We start from the raw sequence: 11,372 nt of genomic DNA, 5'->3' as shown, positions 1-11,372 counted from the left end.
GCTACTCTGTCAGGTGCATCAAGGCCTTCCTGGTACAGTTTTTCTAGTATGGCTGCATGTTGTAAGCCTTTACCTGATGCATCAACTAAACCTCGTTTACACCACAGAGGTAAATGTTCTGTTAATGCTCGCACTACATATGAGCTATCACTGTAGATGTTTATCTTTCCTTCCACATTCTCAATAACCCATTTAACAGCTTCAAGCTCAGCCCGCTGTGCGGAGTATGAAGGTGGCAGCTGGAATTTAAACATTTTCTTTCCCTCAGGGTCGTTCACTGCAAACCCTGTCCAAAACTGCCCATCCTCCCAGTAACGAGCTCCATCTACAAATACAGCAGGAGCCGTCTCATCCTTTTCCTTAGCAAAGGGAGAGGCTTTTTCCCGCTGGACTTGAGTGTGACAATCGTGTAATGTACCCTCGTACTGCATAAGCTGAGGTAGAATGTACTCTCAATAGCATGTGTTTTTGTTCTAGAGGGCTGGACCCTCCAGATACATGTATTAGGATAATCAATAAGCCATCCTTCTCTCTGCATGACCTCTGAACCCAAGATAGTAGCATGCATAGCCTCCGTTTTCCACATTGCAACACAGATAACATGATCTTTTAAATAAACCACTACCTCCGGGCACAAAACAGCCGGGGTAGCTTTGCCATTGAAGCTCACCAAGACCGCTTCTTCAGCAGCCTCGGGGACCCTCAAAGGCAAACCTGTTGTAGAAACGGATGCCCCACTATCAATGAGTATTTCAACCTTTATCCCCTCTATCACTCCTAGGAGATGTGGTCTCCCGTCACCTGCTAAGGATATATTTGCAACAAATGACAGAGTGACAGGGGGGGCACACCCCTATGCTGAACTCACGGGGTTGCCCTTCTCCATGTTTCCCATTCCCTGCTCCCCAGTCCCTACTATTGCTTCTAGCATTTTCTGTGCCTGGTGATAGGGACTTGTGTTTGGCATGGGGTTGTGTTGGTCTTTATATTGTGGTACTGGTGCGGGGGGTGAATACTGTTGTTGCATAGGGGACATGGGTGGTGCTGTGGGCTGTGGGGGTCCCCTATGCTGTGGGTAAAGCCCATTCTCATTACCCTCTGATCCCCCTTTGTACCCTTCTTGTGCCTGATCATACATCAAAGATCTACAATCCCTTCTCATGTGTCCTGGCTTGCCACAATAATAACATACAAAAGGAGCATTTTGTCCCTGTCCTCCCCGCCCCCTCCCCATACCTCTTCCTCTACCACGTCTGGCGTTTGGATTGTATGTGGGATTAGGGTAGGTCGGGTTGTAGTCATTACCATAGGCATCAGGACCTGTATTATTATACCCAAAAAGTTGTCTCAATTGTGTTCCCCCTTCTGAAACCAACCCTTTGTTTATCAAAACTTGTGCAGCTGCTTCTACACTTGGGGCTGCCATAGCCAACACTTTTATGGCAGGGTCAAATTCCTTTATTTTCTGCAAAAACTCAATTATGCATTGTTTGTTATCTTCCTCAGTCATTTGTACAGACTCTTTCCCCATAACCAATTTCCAAGCATTTTCCCAGCTTATAGCACATGCCTGTAGATCATCATGTGGACCAATTCTAAAGGAATCCAGGGCAGTATGTCCCAGTTGGGGTACTCCCGTGACAGCCTTTACAATGGTGCGCAATCTTTGACCTGCATTCATATACGTATTGGTACCCAAACCTGCTGTACCTTCTTCTATGGGTTTTCCCACCTGTTCTACCTTGTTAGCAACATGCAATGGGAGCCACAAAATCAGTGCTTGGCAAGCTATCTGATCTGACCAATTTAGCCTGCGTCTCCATCCCTCAAAACATTCCATATTCTGAAAAGGTCCCTTAGCATTGTCATAAGGTGTTATAGATTTGACTGCCTTCATAATATTCTGACCTCCTGTCAGTGTGTCGATGTCTGGTGCAGGTGAGGGTGTGGAAGTCTTTCTAGGTAGAGGGAATCCTTTGGGAGTTAAAGGAGCGGCAAGAAAATCTTTGCTTGCAAACCCTTTAAACACAGACTCTGCATTAGTGGATTCCCCAAACCTTTTAATGCAATCATCTTTGTGTTGTAACTGGGCTTGCATTTCCCTCAGTTCATCTTGTAACTGATGTAAATGTTGATTGGCTCCTTCTCTATACTCGGCGTATTCTTTCATCGTAATCTTATGCTGTTGTTTTAAAGTTTCAAATTCCTCATCCCTATCTGATTCCTGGGCTTCCTCCCCCTGTTTTGCCTCTAACCCAGCGATTTTTCTTGTGTGTAAGTTACTTCTAATAGTCATCTGATCCTGCAAGAATTTTAATTGACGCCATAAATCAGGACATCTTGTGCAATTTGGATCAGTTTGTACAGCTTGCGCATAGCTTTGAATTAAAGCTGTACCTGTCATTTGCTGTTCATAAATAAAAACCAGTTTAGTCAATAGCTGGAATTTTTTTATGTTCTTATTCTTGCTTAATTTTTTTGCATCAATATCTTTAAAAGCATTCATAACCTGTTTCAACAGAGAGTACCACAAATCTGCACAACCCACATTCTCTGGGGGTGTGAGGGGTAATTTACTCTGATTAGCCTGTTCTTGGATAAAATCCATACTGTAAATTAAGTGAATCAACGTTACTCACGTACTGTTTTAGTGATGCTGCCTCTATGAGCCCTGGCGCTGGAAAAATCCTTGTCGACTAGGATTCTCACAAGCTCTGCCAGGCTTTCAAAAGGCAGGCGATCAACTCCTTGCGAATCCTCGATTGCACAGACCTGGAGTGTCTCTCCGTGATCGCTTTTGGTCTTGGTGGCCACCAATAAATTCCACTGGATAAAGATATCCGTCCGATGCTTCTTTTCTTTTCTTTTCCTCAGGTTCTTTTATCCGGACCCCTACTCACACGATTGTGGGTGAGAGGAAGAAGGACTCACCCCTCCTGGGGCTCACCCCTTCTCCCCCCCTTTGTGAGTAGAGTTAAGTCACGGACTCAGGCACTGGCTCGCCATTGAAGATCCTTCTTTGTAGAGGTTCCTGGTATCTAAGGTGTAGCAACCTTAGTCAATAAGAACATGGAACAAATTCTTTCCCAGATTTTATTCAGAGACAAGTTCAGAGCGCAGCATCACAGCGTCAAATTATACAGGCATCCTTAGCACAGGTTATGGATGGAGAATTATTCAATTATAGGCAGTTGTATGATAATTCTGACAGCTTCTTAATAATTCTGAAGACTCTAACAACCTTAATAATTCTGAAGTCTCCTCCCACAAATCCACATCTTTATACCCCTTTAACGGATTTCCGATAAAGCCAAATAAGTACTTGTTTTTCCCCAAAAGTGTTACTTTTCCAGGTGTTCCTCATCAAATTGTGTCATACATTCCTACTCTGTCTCATCCTCATTATTTCTTAACCCGTTTACCTTTCTTGATACCTGGCAATATCCTGTTTTTCCAATTATCTTTTTCTACTGATATACTTGAACTTCATCCCAGAATTTTATCTCTTAATGGTGAAAGTTGAGAGGCCCTCTTGATTATATTTTCATGAATATATTTTTCCTTTTCTTTTTAACTTCATATGTACCAGATAGTTATAAAGAGACAATATGGCGTCTCTCTGGTTTTAGATATACATGTAAGAATAGTGTGCAAGATATATTTGTATCTCAGAATATGTGAAGAGATCTCATACTATATCTCTTTATGAGTTTCAGGTTTGGCTTTCTTTTGTCTAGTTAATATCACACCATTCTTCATTTTTCAGCAACAGAGCTTCAATATCTCTCTCATGTACTGCGGAGTATGCGAAGTAAACACCTCTCTGCACGGCTTACCTTTAAAAGCAGTATAGCACTTACTACAGGCAGCGGATCTGCCCCTATATCAGCAGTAGTGACTACACCACTGAAGTTTATCATAATAAGAACTTCTTTAACCTTGTGCTATACCCCTCCTCTTGTTCTAGTTTACCACTACGACATACTATATCCATCAGTATACAAGGTGTTTATACCAAGAGCCTACTCTTGGGCTTTTTTAGCTTCAGTTAAACATTTATTAATCATAGAACAACAGTGACATTAGCTAATAGACGTTTACCAATCACACCACACACACTGTTTTAATGTACACTATTTATTAATAAAATATTTTAAATACATTTTTTCACCCCTGACCGCATTATTCTATAAAGGTCTGCAGTGCGCCTGTATCAGGGATCTCCCTGTACCTCCCTCTGGTACATCCACATGCTCAATTATAGACTGGACTGACATGGAACCTTTCCTGTGGAGTCCTCTATGCTTCACGAACTGCGCCGTGCTTGTACAGAGAATATGTGGGGTTTACGTTCCTGGAGAAGAGAAGATAAGCCTACCTGATGCTTGCATAGAATTCTTCTCCCTCAGGCTTGTGCACAGCCTGGTTTCCTCTTCCTGGTCTTGGTCTACGCATGTGTTGGTATCTCTGCTGATTTCTTAGTGCTGGTTGGGCAAAGCACTGTCTCCCAGAGATATGGTGGCTCAGAGTGTCCAAAAAACAAACGCGTTTCACCTGTTGGCTTCCTCAGTGATGTAATGTGGTAGGGGTAATACAGCATATTTATAGCAGTTTTCAGTCTGATCTTAGCTCCTCCCAGCTGTCAGTTTAATCTCTTATTCAGCTGTTTCTACATGATTCCAATGATTTTGCTTGTCTATCACAATGCGGATTATAACTCTTGTAATTACTGCAGTGACTTTAAAAAGGTAGGGTTCAATTGAATTATTAAGGGATGTGTCAAACCATAATATACAAATATAAAAATGGATATTAACCTATTGGAATAAAATCTTATTAGACCACAAATATACAACCTATACACTACAAAATGGACTAGTGTCCAACAATATAGCCAACACATGCACAGACCAAGACCAGGAAGAGGAAACCAGGCTGTGCACAAGCCTGAGGGAGCCTCTGCATGCTGTGGGGACTAGCTGACGACTGGAAGCTGGAACAGTGACTGCACAGACATCCCAGGAGAAGGGATCAGCATAGAGAGACTGCACAAGAGGATACATGCTGCAAAGCCAAATCACAAAGCTTTTGCGTTTGGACGTTTGTGAGTGCATGTTTTATCTTTATTTTATTGTGATTAAAACGTCATTATGCCATATTCTTCTCCTCTCTATTTTCAAGTCACCATTAAGAATAACCTGGAGGAGTACATATAGTGGAAACTAAGCACAGGCAAGTGTTAAGTTTTTTTCTGTCATTTAAACTGATACCTACCTATATTATACCACTCGTTTGTGTATGTGTTTTCTTTCTCTCCTACATACAGTATACACTGGAGATGAAGAAATAGAACCACGTGCTGGAGGACTCTATTTTTTCTAGGTGAGTGGAAGACGGCCTTCAATACTCGAGATGGCCATTATGAGTACCTCTCATGCCATTCAGCATCTGCAACGCCCCTGCCATTTTTCAGGATTTCATTAACTACATTTTCAGAGATCTGCTCAACCAATACGTCATAGTATACTAGGATGGCATAATGTTTTTTTCCAAGTCTCTACAGGAACATTTGGGTCATGTCAAGCAGGTACTTCTACACCTACGTGAAAAACACATGTTTTCCAAACTGGAAAAGTGTCAGTTCCACCACAGCCTTTTTGGGTACATCATCTCTGACACCGGCCTTGCCATGGATCCAGCCAAGGTGAAAGCGGTCCTGGATTGGCCTCGTCCCAGAACCTTTAAAGCCGTACCACGCTTCCTGGGCTTCGCGAAATACTAACGCAGATTCATCCAGAATCTCTCTTCTGCGGTAGCACCCATTACGGCCCTGACCAAAAAAGGTGCGGATCCAACTTCATGGTCTTCGGTGGCCATTCAAGCCTTCGACCACCTGAAAACTGCCTTCACACCCATCCTCATACATCTGGACCCCAACCTACCTTTTACCTTAGAAGTAGATGCACCTGACATCGGGGCCGGAGCTATTCTGTCACAGAGGAAGACTCCCCACGCCAGACTCCATCCGTGTGCATTTTTTTCTAAAAACAATTCTACCGCCAAGCAGAATTATGACGTAGGTAACCGGGAAAATCTAGCCATCAAGTTAGTCCTAAAAGAGTGGAGACACCACCTACAGGGCACGGGAAACCCTATTACCATTTTGACAGACCACAAAAACCTGCTCTACATCGAAGGCGCTCGACAGGCTCGATGGACACTTTTTTTTCCCGTTTCAATTTTTTTATCTCATACTTACCGGGCTCGAATAATGTGAAGGCCGATGACCTCTCCCATCAGTTTCTGGTGGAGGACAAGACCGAGGACCAACAGGAGACCATACTCCCCTCTAAATGCGTAATTTCCCCCAACACTTTCGATGCCTTGGAGAATATTGTACAAGATCAGTCTCACATCCCTGAGGGTTTCCAAGTCCCAGAGGGTCGATTCTTTACTGCACCGGCCTATCGGGGGAAGGTACTGGAATAGGATAATTCTTCCAAATCATCAGGACATCCAGGTACTAGGAGAACTACCGACTTTTTGGAGCTGACCTTTTGGTGGCCCGGTATGCAAAAGGATATCAAGGAATTTGTTGCTGTGTGCTCTACATGTGCTCGTAATAAGACTCCCCGGAACAAACCGCCAGGCTTTTTTTGACCTCTTCCCATCCCAGACCGTCCATGGACTTCATAGGGGAATTACCCAGTTCCAAAGGGATGAACACCATCTTGGTAGTGGTGGACCACTTCTCCAAGCAGACTCAGTTTGTTCTGTTGAAAGGTATTCCCAACGCCTCCAAACTAGCAGATGTCTTTATTAAGGAAATGTTTCATCTCCATGGGGTACCACACGTCATAGTTTCCGATCGAGGTTCACAATTCATTTTTAAGTTTTGGCGCTCATTCTCTCGAGTTACCAGCCCCAACCAATGGTCAGACGGAGTGTACCAACTAGTCGCTAGAGCAGTACATTCGATGCTTTGTCTTGGACACCCAGGATGACTGGACTGACCTTTTGCCCTGGGCTAAGTTCGCGCACAATAATGTTCACAGTGAATCTACTATGGAGTCGCCCTTCTTCATAAACGATGTTTCCACCCATCTCTTCTTCCCATCTCTACACCCAGATCTGGGGTGCCAGCTGCAGACAACAGAGTATGTTAAAAAAAAAACACAAAACAGCGCACAACGCTCATAGTGCATTAAAATTTATATTAATCAAATAGGTATGACAGATAAGTATTATGCGTACATCAATTATGAGTTAAAACAGCAAGTCAAGGGATGTTACCCAAGCGCCAACCAGGTATCGCCAGCAAGATGTCATCTGGAATCATCACAGGTAAGTGCCTCCCGGTCTTAGGGGATATCTTTGGTGCCTTTGAGTAGGATCTCCTGCTCACACAAGTTCCGTTTCTTCATCTGTTTCGAAACGCGTTGGAATAACTATGATTTTAGTCTATGAGTGGACTAGTGCATCCTGAAGTTCATCATTTAGCTGTAAGGAGATTGCGGTGCATGTTATACACCGTCGCGGGGGAGTGACATCACGAGCTGTGAGACAGAGAGACAAGTGGCTGCAGACACACAGTATACCACTGCCTGTCAATACTCCCATAAACGGAACATAAAAGGATTTGGGCCAGAGGAACGTTCCTTGATACCTCGACATGCTCCCAGACTCATCCGGTCCTTTCATTCTAAATACCCTCACAAGCCATCTTGAGACTCCCGGAGGTCGCTCCTGAGGGGGTACTGTAAGGATCTGTGATCGGCGGAGCGCTCAGCGCGGTGTCCGCCTACCCCAACCCATGATCGAGAGCTCCGTTTCCTCCTGTGTCGCTGGTGCCGTCCGTCAGCCTCGGCTCGCACGCAGATTCTGCGCTGGAGGAAATACTGTCTGTGTTGGCCATGCCTCCAGGCTACGTCCTCGCGGTGACATCACCAGCGTGCAGCGCACATGCACTGTGCGTGGATAGCGCGCACACGCCGAATCAGGTCCTGGCTTCTGTTCACTACTCCACAGCTGCTGCTGCCTCCTACTCTGCCTATCACAGCGAGGGATATTGGTGAGTCCTTCCTTGCAGCCTCTCTATTGGCCCAGGGCACTATATATGCTCAGACAGAACCTTGGCAAGATGGCTGAGCATAAGTTCTTCATTCATTGCAAAGTGGTTACTGCAATTCCTGCCTCCGTGTCTTGTACCTGTGTCTACTGTTCCTAGCTCTGTCTTGTCTGACCGTGGCTTTTTCTGGACTTCCTACTTCTCTACTCCTGACCCCGGCTTACCAACGACGATCCACAACTCTCCAACCCCCACCTCGGCAAGTATCTTCTACCACTCTGACCTCTATAACCCCGACCCGGCTACCACTACCAATCTACATTCCGGACGCGCTCTCTCGGTTGGAGGTTGGTGTTTTTGTCAATCCCCACCTCGGCCCGCGGTCACGTCCTGTTTGTCTTGAGCACTCAGTTACAGTGCGCCATTATAGGGGTTTTTTTCTTCTATTGTGAATACAGTGCTACATTGAAAAAAAATATTGCAGGAATCCCAATTTTTAATAATGCTCAATTTTAATGCAACTCCTTTTAGTGAATCTAGCCCAAAGTGTTCCAAAATGCAACCTTACTTCTATAGTGGTAGTTGTTTTCTTTTTTTGCATGAGCTTTGTAGGATTTCCTGGTGAAATATTGTTGTCGGTAGCCAGCTTTCGACGGCAGAGTGTTTAGTAAATAATACATTTTGTGTAATTACTCATTTGCATGCTTATTTGCATATGCAGCATTAAACATAGCACTGCCATATCTCCACAGGAAAAGAAAACCTTATCTCTGCTTTACCACTGGCAATATGGCTTTAGCACATGTCAATAAATACAATTGGTGTTAAACAAAATAACAGTATTTTTTTATATATAAACCTTTAGTGAATGAAGGCCTTTCATAGAACATTTGTTGCCATCCAGGAATACATTCCCCATTATTCCCTCTCACAAACTACTACTGAATATGTTGTGTTGAAAATGAAAAGTGGTGTTTCTTAAAATCTCCTTATGGGAGAAACTGTTGTGGGGGAGGGGGGAGCCTGCCGTAGAGTAAAAGCTGTGCTATCCGGCATTTTACCAACTGGCAGGCTTTAGTATCCGGAATTTCTGATATACCCCTATACAAATCTTCAGTGTAGTAACCGGAATCCATCCCGAAGCTGCCCGACACCTCCAGATCGCTCAGAGTATTTCCGAGTGCACTCGGATGTTTACAGTATTACAGTGGTATTGCTATTTGATTGGGGAGTACCTGTATATTATATTACATTTTAAACGTTATAATCTATTGTCATTCTTTGAACATTTGGAATACAGGTATGGTATTACTTAAGTAATAATCCATGAAGAACAGGGCATTACTGGCCAATAATTCCCTGTTCTGCGGGGATTATTACTATTATAGGCTAAATGTAGGCCTTTTTTTAATTTTTCATAAAAAATGATACATATTTGTAGTCATTGATTTTTATCAGTGTATATACCTGTGTAGAAAAAAGTAGTAAAGTAGATGAGAGGGCTGAGGGGTGGGAGAGAGAGAGGTTTAGGGGGGAAGAGAGGTGTAGGGGGAGAGAGGTGAAGGAGGGGGAGAAGAGAGAGGTGAAAGAGGGGGAGAAGAGAAAGGTGAAGGGGGGAAGAGAGAGGTGAGGGGGGGAAAGAGAGAAGTGAAGGAGGGGGGAAGAGAGAAGTGGTGGGGGGGGAGAGAGGTGAGGGGTAAGAGGAGGTGAGGCTTAAGAGGGACGTGAGGGGTAAGAGGGTAGTGAGGGGGAGGAAGAGGGAGGTGAGGGGGAGGAAGAGGGAGGTGAGGGGGAGGAAGAGGGAGGTGAGGGGGGGGAAGAGAGAGGTGAGGGGTGGGGGAAGAGAGAGGTGAGGGGGGGAGAGAGAGGCGAGGGGGGGAAGAGAGAGGTGAGGGGGAGAGAGGTGAGAGGGGAGATAGGTGAGAGAGAGAGAGAGAGGTGAAGTGGGAGAGAGAGGTGTGGGGGGAGAGGTGAGGGGGGAGAGGTGAGGGGAGAAAAGAGAGAGGTGAGGGAAGAAAAGGGGTGAGGGGGAGAATTGGGGGGAATGGAGGGGGAGAGGTGGGTGGAGGGGGCGTGGGAGAGAAGTGGGGGGACTGTGATAATAACTATAACTAAATAAAAAGAAATACAAATTACTTTACAGTAGCACAGGCAATAGATGTGGTGAGAAATATTACTTTGTTGCAAGCAACAAAGTTACCAGTTGGGACAAGGCAGCTTCTGACAGCACTAGGGGGAGAGAGGGGAGAGAGGCTGCTTGTGCTGCTTGTTCAGTGTGATCAGTGAGAAGAGCAGAGGTGCTGCAGTTAAGATTTAAACTTGCCGGGTTTTTTCAGCGTGAGCCCCTGCTTCTCTGCTTTGAGGTGAGTTGGCAAGTTGTCAAAAATTCCGGGCATTACTGAATGAATAATGCCCGGAATTCTGACCAATCAGAGAGCAGGGATTTCAGTAATGCCTGGAATTTTACTGCTTTAGCCTATAATCTTCGTTAACCGGAATTTGTGCTTATATGCCACCTCTCATGTCCAGCACATGCTACATAACAAAGCTTTTGCTGTATGTAGTATTTACAGTAGTTCTATCCAATAAAATGTTTTTCTTTTGCTAAGTTTTGCTAAGCTTTTTTTCTAATTTTTGTAGCCTGAAGACTTTGATAAATAGACCCTAATGTTTTCATCATACTATGGAAGTAGATTGACTTTGAAATTAAGATAAGGCATGTAATAATGTCTTTAGTGTCCAAAGAAGCCTGCAAAGCTGTTTTAAGTAAATGTTTTGCAAGCCCTCTTGGCACTGATAAGGTTCCTAAAGATTGTAATGGTATCATGTTGAGCTATAGAAATTATGTAACAAAACAATATTACAACAGATAGATTGCTGGGGATAGATAAATCACCAAACATGCCTAAGGAGAATATTTTATTCAGAGAGCTGATGTATAATTGTGCAAATACTGTCCCTGGAGAAAATCCTAAATTTAGATTTTGTATAAATTGACTTTTATTTCCACCAGTTTGCCAGCAAGCTTGTGTATAACTGAGTAAAGAACCAAAGAGAACCTAAAAATGTAAAAATATATCATATTTAATACCATATACAATATGGTTAGGTTACCCTATGTGATACAAATACATGTTATTTTCAAGCATACATTTGTTTCTAGCTATGTTTTCAATGTCCCTTGTTCAACACTGTATTACTGTATGTGTAGCACACACCTTTTTTGCATCATTCTTAAAAATGCTAGTTTTTCTGTATCTTTTCTAATATGAGACAACTATAGTGAACAGCAAAGCTTGAACTG

This window comes from Ascaphus truei, chromosome 3 (genome assembly GCF_040206685.1).
Source record: "Ascaphus truei isolate aAscTru1 chromosome 3, aAscTru1.hap1, whole genome shotgun sequence".
NCBI lineage: Eukaryota > Metazoa > Chordata > Amphibia > Anura > Ascaphidae > Ascaphus > Ascaphus truei.
This window is presented reverse-complemented; position numbering follows the sequence as displayed.